Consider the following 11,928-nt stretch of genomic DNA (forward strand, 5'->3'; position numbering starts at 1 on the left):
GTCCACAGTTGTAACTCCCTAATCTACGCGTCCACAGTGGTAACTCCCTAATCTACATGTCGGCAATGGTAACCCCCTGATCTAAATGTCTACAATGGTAACTCCCTAATCTAAATGTCTGCAGTTGTAACTCCCTAATCTACAAGTCCACAGTTGTAACACCCTAATCTACACGTCCATAGTGGTAGCTCCCTGATCTACATGTCGGCAATGGTAACTCCCTGATCTAAATACCTGCAATGGTAACTCCCTAATCTAAATGTCCGCAGTGGTAACTGTCTGATCTTCATGTCCGCAATGGTAACTCTCTGATCTACATGTCCGCAGTGGTAACTCCCTGATCTACATGTCCACAGTGGTAACTCTCTGATCTACATGTCCGCAATGGTAACTGCCTGATCTTTATGTCCGCAATGGTAACTCTCTGATCTACATGTCCGCAATGGTAACTGCCTGATCTTCATGTCCGCAATGGTAACTCTCTGATCTTTATGTCCGCAGTGGTAACTCTCTGATCTACATGTCCGCAATGGTAACTGCCTGATCTTCATGTCCGCAATGGTAACTCTCTGATCTACATGTCCGCAGTGGTAACTCTCTGATCTAAATGTCCGCAGTGGTAACTCCCTGATCTACATGTCCGCAATGGTAACTCCCAGATCTACATGTCCGCAGTGGTAACTCTCTGATCTACATGTCCGCAGTGGTAACTCCCGAATTCATATGAGTGATATGGTGCTTCCCTGACTCTTTTTGTGAATTGGTTTGTTTTGTGCAATAGTAGCACCCCGATTCACATATGTACAGTCATATAGTCCTGATCCATTTTCATATAGATAATTTACTGATCCTTGGTCCAGTGCTAGAACTCTGATTCATATATGTGCAGTGGTAATTCTCTGATTCTTGGTGCAGTGCTAGAACTCTGATTCATATATGTGCAGTGGTAATTCTCTGATTTTTGGTGCATTGCTAGAACCCTGATTCATATATGTGCAGTGGTAATTCTCTGATTCTTGGTGCAGTGCTAGAACTCTGATTCATATATGTGCAGTGGTAATTCTCTGATTCTTGGTGCAGTGCTAGAACCCTGATTCAATGTGTGCAGTGGTAATTTACTGATTCTTGGTGCAGTGCTAGAACCCTGATTCAATGTGTGCAGTGGTAATTTACTGATTCTTGGTGCAGTGCTAGAACCCTGATTCATATGTGTGCAGTGGTAATTTACTGATCTTTGGTGCAGTGCTAGAACCCTGATTCGTATGTGCGCAGTGCTAGAACCCTGATTCATATGTGCGCAGTGGTAATTTACTGATTCTTGGTGCAGTGGCACAACCCTGATTCATATGCGTGCAGTGGAAATTTACCGCTTCTTGGTGCAGTGCTAGAACCCTGATTCATATGTGTGCAGTGGTAATTTACCGATTCTTAGTGCAGTGGTAGAACCCGAATTCAATTGTGTGCAGTAGTAATTTACTGATTCTTGGTGAGTGCTAGAACCACGATTCATATGTGTGCAGTGTTAATTTACCGATTCTTGGTGCATTGCTAGAACCCTGATGCATATGTGTGCAGTGTTAATTTACCGATTCTTGGTGCAGTGCTAGAACTCCGATTCATATGTGTGCAGTGTTAATTAACCGATTATTAGTGCAGTGGTAGAACCCGAATTCAATTGTGTGCAGTGGTAATACACTATTTCTCAGTGCAGTGGTACCATCCTTGTTCAGATTTGTATGCAATGGTAACTATTTGGTCCATTTGTGAGCAACAGCAAGGCCACGATTCATATTGTGAAATGGCCGTATTACGGGCCGATTTTCTCAGAAAACGGTCGAAGCTGGTTAGAGTTCCGTTGGTTTATGGTGAGAATGTGGTCCGAACCTGACATCTTAAGACTCAAACCCAACTGTAAACCCGACGTCAATCTTACGTCTATACAACGTCGATCCAACGTCATGTGCCTTCTTATATTGATAGGTTTAGTCAATTTCAAATGATGGCAAGTCCCGTCTTTCAAGTCGCGAGATACTGAACTATTCAGAATCTATAATGCAACACCATTTAAAAAAACTGCTGTGAATTTTATTCCAAATATAAAGACCACGGTTCATGTGTAACTTGGTCCACCAAAACAATGTGTTTAGAAAGCTCCTTTATATTCTGTAATGCATAAATTGAGTGTGATGACAACAGCTTTTCTCAGATTGGCTTATATATGGCTTTAACTTGATCAAGGTTACGGGCTTATTATTCATATGTTACTTCTTTATCAAGGCGACTTTAGATAAAATCAAGAGCGCCGCAAAGCGAACAACATACGCTGGTCTGTGCGTTGTTTTAGAAAATGGCCTTGAAATGTATGGGCCCCATGTGTATCAACATTAATTTTAACAGCTCGATCGGTTTTTGGGGTATTGGCAAGGTTAGAAGCATTAATTCATAAGCAATACAGCTGTACGTTCCTTTTTTGCATTTAGACAGATGGTTTGCATATACTTCGTTTTACATACCAAAAAGTTGTTTTTGTAATCATCATTTTTAAATTAAGATCCTGTAATACCTTTTAAATAAATAAGACAAAATAGCTAAAACAAGTATAATGAGATGACCTCAATCCTGTTATAAGGGAGCTTACCAATTTTTGAAAGTTTGTATAAAATATTACAGTCCGCAAGTGTGTTAATATTGTAAAACCGTAATCACTGCGGGAAGTTCAATTTTAAAACAAAGGCATATACATATCATTAATTTTAATTGTACAGAATATAACATAACAAGACTTGAATAGCATAAACAAATCATCAATAAACAAACAAGTGTATGAAACATCGTGAAAACAGGGTAATAAACACTCTATTGTCAACGCTACGATCATACGATGTCCGTTATCCCAACAAGTTGACGCTGATACGGCAGCGCCTGCCCCACCAGCCCGTGCACTTCAGGTAGCTGCAGTTGCATTTGCTGTCCTTACTGCACGTGGTGCCAACTTTGTTCGGCGGGCAGACGGCTTTCACGCTGTTCGTTATTTCATTCCAGGCCTTATCCTTCTCCGCCATCGCAAGATCCAAGAGTTTCTGCGCCCCCTCTTGCGCCTTCCCGCTCTGCTTCGCGACCTCATCCCCCAACTTCGAGATCTATTAAAAGGAATTGCAAGCGAAATGTCATAAACATTGAATTAAAGTGTATGTGAATTATATTAGCTCAGTTATGAGGACAAATATAAATGATACGAATTGTTCTAGGTAGAAACCATGGGTGGTTTTCATAAAACTTCTTAAGCCATTTCTTAACTTGAGTCAATTTCCTAAAATGTTCATAGTCAAATTACAAGAAAGGTATAAAAAATACAAGAGGTACGTATTTTGAATAAAATCATTACGATGATATCATATGATAAGTCAGATACTTAACTTAAGAAAATGACTTAAGTTAGGAAATGACTTAAGATGTTTTATGATTACCACCCCATTTTTATCGAACGACTTTAAATCCCTCATACCAAGGCACACCTTTTCAGAGATTTGAGCTGTATTTAAAAGGTTTTTTTTTTCAGAACATAACGAGAAACTATGCGTTGGTTTAAACAATCCGGTGTATGAATAAAATAGGATACTTAAACCGGTCACGCTTAATAAAAGCCATTTAGAGAATTTGAGTCCTGCACCCGCGTCCCTAGAGGGGCAGAGAGAACATGGCGGTGATGGGCGTACAAGGGGCACAAGTCAAACTGGCACAATGTATAAAACTCACAAAGCATTTATAACATCTTGTTCATTTAAATTAATTAATTTAATCTTAAGAATACAGAAATATTCATCACTTTTTACAAAATATTTTGTTTATTCTGGGCCATTTGTGGTTTTAATATTTTACATTGACAAACAATGACCCAGATTCGTGCTAAACGTTGTGTAAGATGTTAACATGAAAATGTAAGTTATCTCAAATCTAAAATGCAAAAATTAATCCAAGGAGTGCGTTTTTACTGGGAAATCTTTGCATTCGTTCTTTTTTTTTATATAAAAAAGGGCAAATGTTTCTATAAACGTAACACAAATAAGTGCCTGTACATTTAAAAATATTCAATGCTTGACTGCCAAAAAAATATTTTGAAAAAAAAATCTCACTTCGAATTGCTCAGTTCTTTTTAAGCTTGTGTCAAATATACCTTAAAATAGATACTAACTTGTATAGTTTTGATTTGTATTTTGGGGGTACTTTATATAATTTTATCGCACTGGTACCTTTGATATAATTTCAAATGAGCTTGGGAGCCTTAAAACTCATAGATCACTTTTCATGTATCATTTTTCATGAATGTGTGTAAAGAAACATGTCGAAGTTCAATATTTAGCTCGTATAAAGTCGTAACCAGAACTAATGATCTTTATATGAGCGTGATTAAAGCTGCACTCTCACATATTGAACGTTTTGACAACTTTTTTATTTTTTGTTTTGGAACGAACAAATTTTTGCAAAAATCCATGGAAACCAGTTATATAAGACTGCTGCCAAAAGATTAGATCGCAGATTGTTATATTTAAGTTCAAAAATTGATGTTTTATGCATTTTTCTTAAACCTTTAGTAACGGTTTAAGCCATAAAACATTAATTTTTGAACGGAAATATGAAAATCTACAATCCGAGTTTTTGTAAGCAATCTTATACCATTGGTTTGCAGATATTTACGCAAAAATTTGCTCTTTCCAAGACAAAAAATAAAAAAAATGTAAAAATGGTAAATCTGTGAGAGTGCAGCTTTAAGATTTTAAAAGAAATTGTTGCGTTTTTACATATTTATAGTTCTGCAATCTGTGCAGGTTTGATGATTTTCTTTGCGATTCCATGCATGTGTTTATCGAATGATCGATTTGTTTTTAATATTATTATAGTTAAATATATTGAATTTTGTATGTTTTGTCATAAATGAAGACCACATTGTAAACATGATACTGATGAACCTTAATGTTATTTTGTAAAAAAACAACGTTATTATTATGTCCATAAAATTTTCAACAAATTCACTGACTATCGTCGAATATTTTTCGCGTGGTGGAAAATGACACCTCTCCGAACTTGGGCAAAAATTATCTAAAAACACAAAAAAGAATAAGGATGTTTATGTAGGAAGGCTATGAAGATGTAAAAAATGTTTCTACGCGGTCTCTCCAAAATATGATATAACAGGTGCTGTCACAGAGACAACGCGCTCGACCCTTACGCCGCTTTTAAGCTTGAGGATTGCAAGCTTTGGTGAAACGTGCATGGATTGCAGTGTAAAATAAGATTACATGCAAAACCTTACCAGTAAAAATAAAACTGGCAAAATTTGCATTATATGCAAGATAGGGTTATCATACTGGGTCGTATAAGTTTAAATGAAATTCATGAAGTGGTTGCAGTGTTATTGACTTATGTGCTAACATGCAAAACATTAACCGGATTTTTTAAGCTGAATGATAAAGGTACAGTCTGTATACAATGTATAATACATTATGTAAGATTATAAGTATCTTCCATGGCCGAGAGTGTAAGATAGTTCATCCCAACCTGAGCGTAGGGTATTTAGCGGAAACGAGGTGCGTGTGTGCGTGCGTGTGCGTGCGTGTGTGTGCTATCATGAACGTAAGTGCCTGTTCAAGCGAAAACAGCCTCAACCGAGTGCATACCACCGTGTGCTTTCCAATGCATACATGCATATTAAATGAACTGAGTCTGTGCTTACCTGTTCGTTGAGTCCATTGTAGATAAGTTTGAGCTTGGGTAACTTTATTCCGAGATCGCCCGGGAGGTTCTTCAATGCATCTCCCCATTTATCGACTTCCTTAGCTATTGCGCTGTAGGCTCCCTCAAAGAAATTCGCAATGGATTCGCCAGCGCCTTCAAACCAGTCACCCGCATCTTCAAATGCTTGCTCAAACCAGCCCCAACCCCTAATATGTGAAAGGTAAACGGGGAGTTATTATATTAGTGTACGTTAAAAATCTCCATCGTATACACTGGACGTCGTGTTGCTACTGTACGCTCAAAATATGCATTGCATACAAAGGACGTCGTGTTGCTTCTGTACGCTGATAATATGCATCGTATACACAGGACGTCGTGTTGCTACTGTACGCTCAAAATATGCATTGCATACAAAGGACGTCGTGTTGCTTCTGTACGCTGATAATATGCATTGGTTACACAGGACGCCGCGTCGCATCCTTGTTCACGGATATTCATAGGCAACCTTAAATAATGTTAGAGCTCCCGAGATGGTTATCAAACTTGAACGAAATATAAAGGGTCAATAATAAGAGGTAGAAATGTAATTTGTGTTTACGTGTACGTGGAACGGATAGAAATTTCTCCCACCCCAGATAAGTAGATCCAAATATGTGGCCATGATGGAAATCATCATCTCGCCCACGGGCAAAGAAAAAAATAACCCGTATGTCATCACGAAATTACCCCCCCCCCCCCCCCCCCCCCCCTCCTTGTTGAAGACAGTCGTTTGTAGCACCAGGGAAACCATGTCTTGTGGCAATATTTAAACTCTAAATAAATCAATTCCAGCTTAAGAGTGACAAAAAGTGTTCACGCCGCATTCAATCAATAATGCTGTACTATCCTAAGAATTATTTAAAGAACGATTTGATTATTTACCTATTTTAATCACTGCACGTATATCTGTGACAACCATGAATTGTCATATCTGTACGCGAATTATTTTCACTACGCACATAGGGAGTTCCAGCGAAAAAAAGGATTTTAACTTATTTTGTTTAACTGAGGTGGAAGAAAAAGCATCTAAAATGACCGTTCGTGTAAGATCCAACAATCCAACATTCGCGCAGGGTGATTTGCTAAAACGGGATTTGCAGACGCTCGGGTAGGGATGAACCTATCTTACACGAGCGGCCATGGAATATACTTATAATCCGACCCCGATGACACAGGCGGAAGTCCTAATCGAGGCCCAGCGTGTTACTGGCCATTCAGAATATCAGAGGATCGGAGTTGTTTTCCCCCGCACGCACGGTTTTCTTGCATACCCGGGGCCGTGTTACTTAAGCAACTTAAGTTCGATTTTCAACTTAGTCAAAACGCCTTTTACGTCACAAAGCTACGTTCAAAGAAAACTTGGACATTGTTCCAACAAAAAAATGAAAATAATCAAGAAAAAATGGACAAATGAGGAATTCGTGCAAGGACATTTGATGAAGTGATTTCTACCAAGTTAAAACTGTCTTATATGCTTTCTAAATACAGCTCAAGAAACGTTAACATGTTAAGGTTGAGAAAAATTCTTTATGCAATTGGCCAAATAGCAAGTACGTACTAATTATTTATCGACTCCAAAAGCCATGACGTGCAGTAATTTGAGTTAACGTCAATAAGAAACATTGATCTTGTTGTGCGATTCATTACCTATTCAATTTATTTTTCTGAAATGGCGCGTTGTGGAAGGCATGTTTTTGTTTTATTTTGGATGGCCGGTAAAAATACCGAAAAGCAAGAAAATACCTTCCTGGCTGCCTTCCGCATGAAACGCCCTCTTATTGGCATTTCAGAACGGCCTCAAAATATCAAATGTTAAAATATATTTTATAACGTTAAGTATTCAACGATACTACGGTGACGGACCCAGAGGGCATACACTGTGGGTAAACCACATGATAAATTACGTCATAAACACTACGAAGAAATGCAACATGCGACGAAGCATTTATGACGTATTTAATCACGTGGTGTACACACACGATACTGTACTCCAGCTTACGTTATTATGGTTTGAAATGGCCATAAGATCAGATGCTATCAAGACAAAAGAAAAGTAACAATTATAAAATTGTATTTTTAACCTTTTCCTCAGCATGGCGTACGGTAAACCTCGTTGTCTGTTTGCCGCCTTGAAGGCCAGAAGGTGGGCATTCAGATTTCCTGGCATGTCTTCGTCATCCTGTTCCCGCACGTTCCCGCGCTTTTCCGCGTCATACTCTTGTTCTCGTATTATGTCTCTAATGGCACCCACTATGGCTCGTTCATCGTCAACTTCAGCCTCAGAGCTTTCTTCCTGCCGTGCGAGCACGCCACTCCCTGAGGTTATTGAAATATAGCAAAAAAATAAGAATTGTAATCGAGTGGCAATACGCGTGACCTGAAATCACTGCAGACACGCTCTCGTGAGGAAAGCAGACATTTTACAGAAAAATATTATCGAACAGGCGGAACATCTTTTTTCTAACATTAGATATGAAAAGACAAAGGATGCTGCCAATTATATGCGCGTATATCACAACGAATAAAATAACAACACTCACCTAGAACAACGAACAGGAACGCAAAGACAAATATGTATCCCATATTTTAACAGGTGGAGGTGGCTCAATAAAACTGGTCGGTGAAGTAATGCCTTGCCATAAATACCCCAAACCACGTTCTGGTGGCCACACAGCTACCCCTAACTGACCAATTATAAACGAGAATAGCCGATCGACATGTTTTACACGAAGTTGTACAATGATGTATTTTAAGCCTAGTGCGACGACCCCAAAATGTTACAAAGTTGCCTAATATTCCAACTAATTTACTTATTTTGTTATGCTCTTGTACCTCTTTAAATCAAACGTTTTTGGGGTTCTTAATCTTATGTATTTTTAACCAAAAGTTAAACTAAATCGGGTGTGGTTATTTTGCTTTTTTATTTCTTTCTTAGCGAATTAAAAGCGGCTGATATATTTGGCAACGAGATACATGTATTATATATATTCGGTTGAAATCAACCACAGTTCAGCATGGTGCTTTACAGTCATAGTAAATACAACATTTATGTATATTCAACCACTTGATAAATGAAATTATGTATGCTACGTCGGAAGGCAACATTTTGCTTGAAATAATGACTTAAATCAAAGATAACTTTTCCTTTACTACACCATTTTAAATAAAAACAAAGGGCAGTCTTTTCCGCTTAAAGGGCCCCGCCTTCGTTTCATTACCGAAGTTTGATAAGGTAATTAGTTTCATCAAATACTTCGACAAACCTGTTTTCAAAACAGTCCTTTGACAGTGCTCCGTCAGACGGCCGTATTGTGAAAAGGTTTGTCGAAGTGTTTTAAGAAACTAAACTCTCAATCAAACTCTGGTAAAAGACCGAAGGTGGGGCTCTGTAAGCGGCGTAGACTGAGCTATGTTTCACTTAAAATGGGAAAGAAATAGTGAAGTTATATTTGTTTAAAGTCTTCATTCAAAGCAAAATATTGCCTTCTGACGTAGCATGTATGACGCAATTTATCACGCGGTATACGCACACTGAATATGTAGTGTTACTAAACTGTGAAGTGATATTGACAAAAGACAAGTATCTTCCATGGCCGAGAGTCTATGATAGGTTCATCCCGACCCGAGCGTAGGTTGTTTTGAGGAAACGAGGTTTACCGAGTGCACAAGACAAGGTTTCTATGATTTCCAGACGGCAGTCTTCAACAAGGGAGGTAATTACAATGTGATGACCATTAAAAGGAGTTCCATACGGGTACTTGTTTTATCTTTGCCCGTTGGCAAGATTATAAGTATCTTCCATGGCCGAGAGTGTAAGATAGGTTCATTCCGACCCGAGCATAGGTTTTTTTGCGGAAACGAGGTTTACCGAGTTTCCGCAAAACACCCTGCGCGAGGGTCGGGATGATTTTATCTTACACGAGCGGCTATGGTAGATGCTTTTTCTCCCACCTCAGTCAAACAAAATTACGTAAAAATGCATTTTTTTGGCTGGAACTATTTTGTGCTTAGTGAAAATAATTGCGCATGGATATGCGATAATTCGTGGTTGTCATGGATATACGCGCAGTGATTCAGATTATGTTATTAGTCAAATCGGTCTTTAAATAGTTCAAAGGAGACTGAAGCATTATTTCTTGAAAGGTGCGTGAAAACAGTTTTATGGTGACATTTGAAGCGAGAAATAGTTAATTAGCGTCCTAAATATTGCCACAAGACAAGGTTTCCATGATGCTACAAACGACAGACTTCAACAAGGGAGGTAATTACAATGTGTCGACCATTAAAAAGGAGTTCCTCTTCCGGCATTTTATCTTCGCCCGGGGGCAAGATAAGAATTTCTAGCATGGTTAAATTATTGGATCTACTTATCTGAGGTGGGAGAAAAGAATTTCTAGCATGGTTAAAGTTTTGGATCTACTTATCTGAGGTGGGAGAAACTTATATCTCGTCATGTGACACGTTTCCACCAATCAGAATGACGTTTACATGTATGGTATTTGCTACTTATAATAATATAAACACATAAAAAAACCATCTTATGTAATCAGAAGATTTCTGCAAATTGGTACATTCTATGCGCTGTCGTTGTTTCATATGCGGTCCCCTAAACGGATTCCTCGTGCAAAACGCGCACGGCCTGATATTAGGAGACGCTATTCTATTTATGTCAGTCGTATGTCCGCTCTATATTATAAGTGTTCAAGTACATATATCAAACGCTTATTACTCATTTTAGATAGAATTAAAAAGAAAACATTGCAAAAAAAAAATCAAAAAAATAATAATAATAAATAAATAAATAAATAAATAAATAAATAAATAAAATAAATAAATAAATAAATAAATAAATAAATAAATAAATAAATAAATAAATAAATAAATAAATAAATAAATAAATAAATAAATAAATAAATAAATAAATTAAATAGATAAATAAATAAATAAATAGATAAATAAATAAATAAATACATAAATAAATACAATCAATCAATCGATCAAATATGATGAAAACCAAAAGATGTTGTGTGTTTTAGAACACAAGTCAACGATCAATCAATCAAATATCATGAAAAGAAATGTGTGATTTAAAACTTTGTATGCCCATTATTCTAAAACAGGGAACTGGATCTGATAACATATGGTTCACCTACATAAGTTGTGGTGAGAATACCCATGTAATCCCCCAATAACTTACACATGCTACCCAATACAATATACATGTTCATGTATTGCAGAAAATGAATGGTTGTCTTTTGGTTAATTGAGACAAAAGGCCTTAATATGTTTCATTTACATTATTCCGCAAAATCGTAAATCAATGTTTTAGCTTGATAATGCTGAATTTATTTAAGTACATTATCATTGTGTCGCGTAATGCTACTGTTCACTTAACTTTCGTGATAGTTCGTTCAGTAACCAACCAACAACTGTTCAAGTGTTCTAAGTCTTTATTGTTCAACGTTCTTTCTAAGTATAATAATCAGTATATAATACAGCATGACATTTAAGGTAATCCCACATCCTAACTGCCGTCCATTAAGGACCCAAGGCCGCGTTCCTTGCCTTGCCTAACCCTCTCTGTTTTCACATCCCAAACCATCTCTCTTATACTAATTTGTTGTCTACATATGACAGCTTTACAACCACAGGAATACACGTTTTTTGTAATTAACATGACCATTTTGTACATTTGTACCAGGTCGGCTGTCAACCATCTACAATTCAAATGACAATCAAATATGCCCTACATTACTAAACATACAGTATGTAGACACATATACATTTAATTAAATCTTAATTATATCCTAAATATAACTTTGATAAAAGTATTACGGTATTACGTCACATTTTATACGTAACTCTGTTACGTGACAATTGACAAATGTAATTCTATTTTAGTTTAACATTCAAAGAATGTAAAAGATGTTTATCTCAATTAATTTCAATATCAAAAAAGACTTTCAGGGTCTTTGAACCTCTATGTTTTGACATTTTACATTTAGCATTGGTCAGATTGTTCACAAGGTTGTTTAAGTTAATAACGTTGCTTACGTCTTCGTTGTTAACTATCAAATCTTCACTGCCCTAGAAGTTCAATGGATACCTTTGTGATCTTGTGTATTTCTAGTTCCAAGGTTCGAGACAACTCGTTTA

This window comes from Mya arenaria, chromosome 5 (assembly GCF_026914265.1).
Source record: "Mya arenaria isolate MELC-2E11 chromosome 5, ASM2691426v1".
In the NCBI taxonomy this organism is placed as follows: Eukaryota; Metazoa; Mollusca; class Bivalvia; order Myida; family Myidae; genus Mya; species Mya arenaria.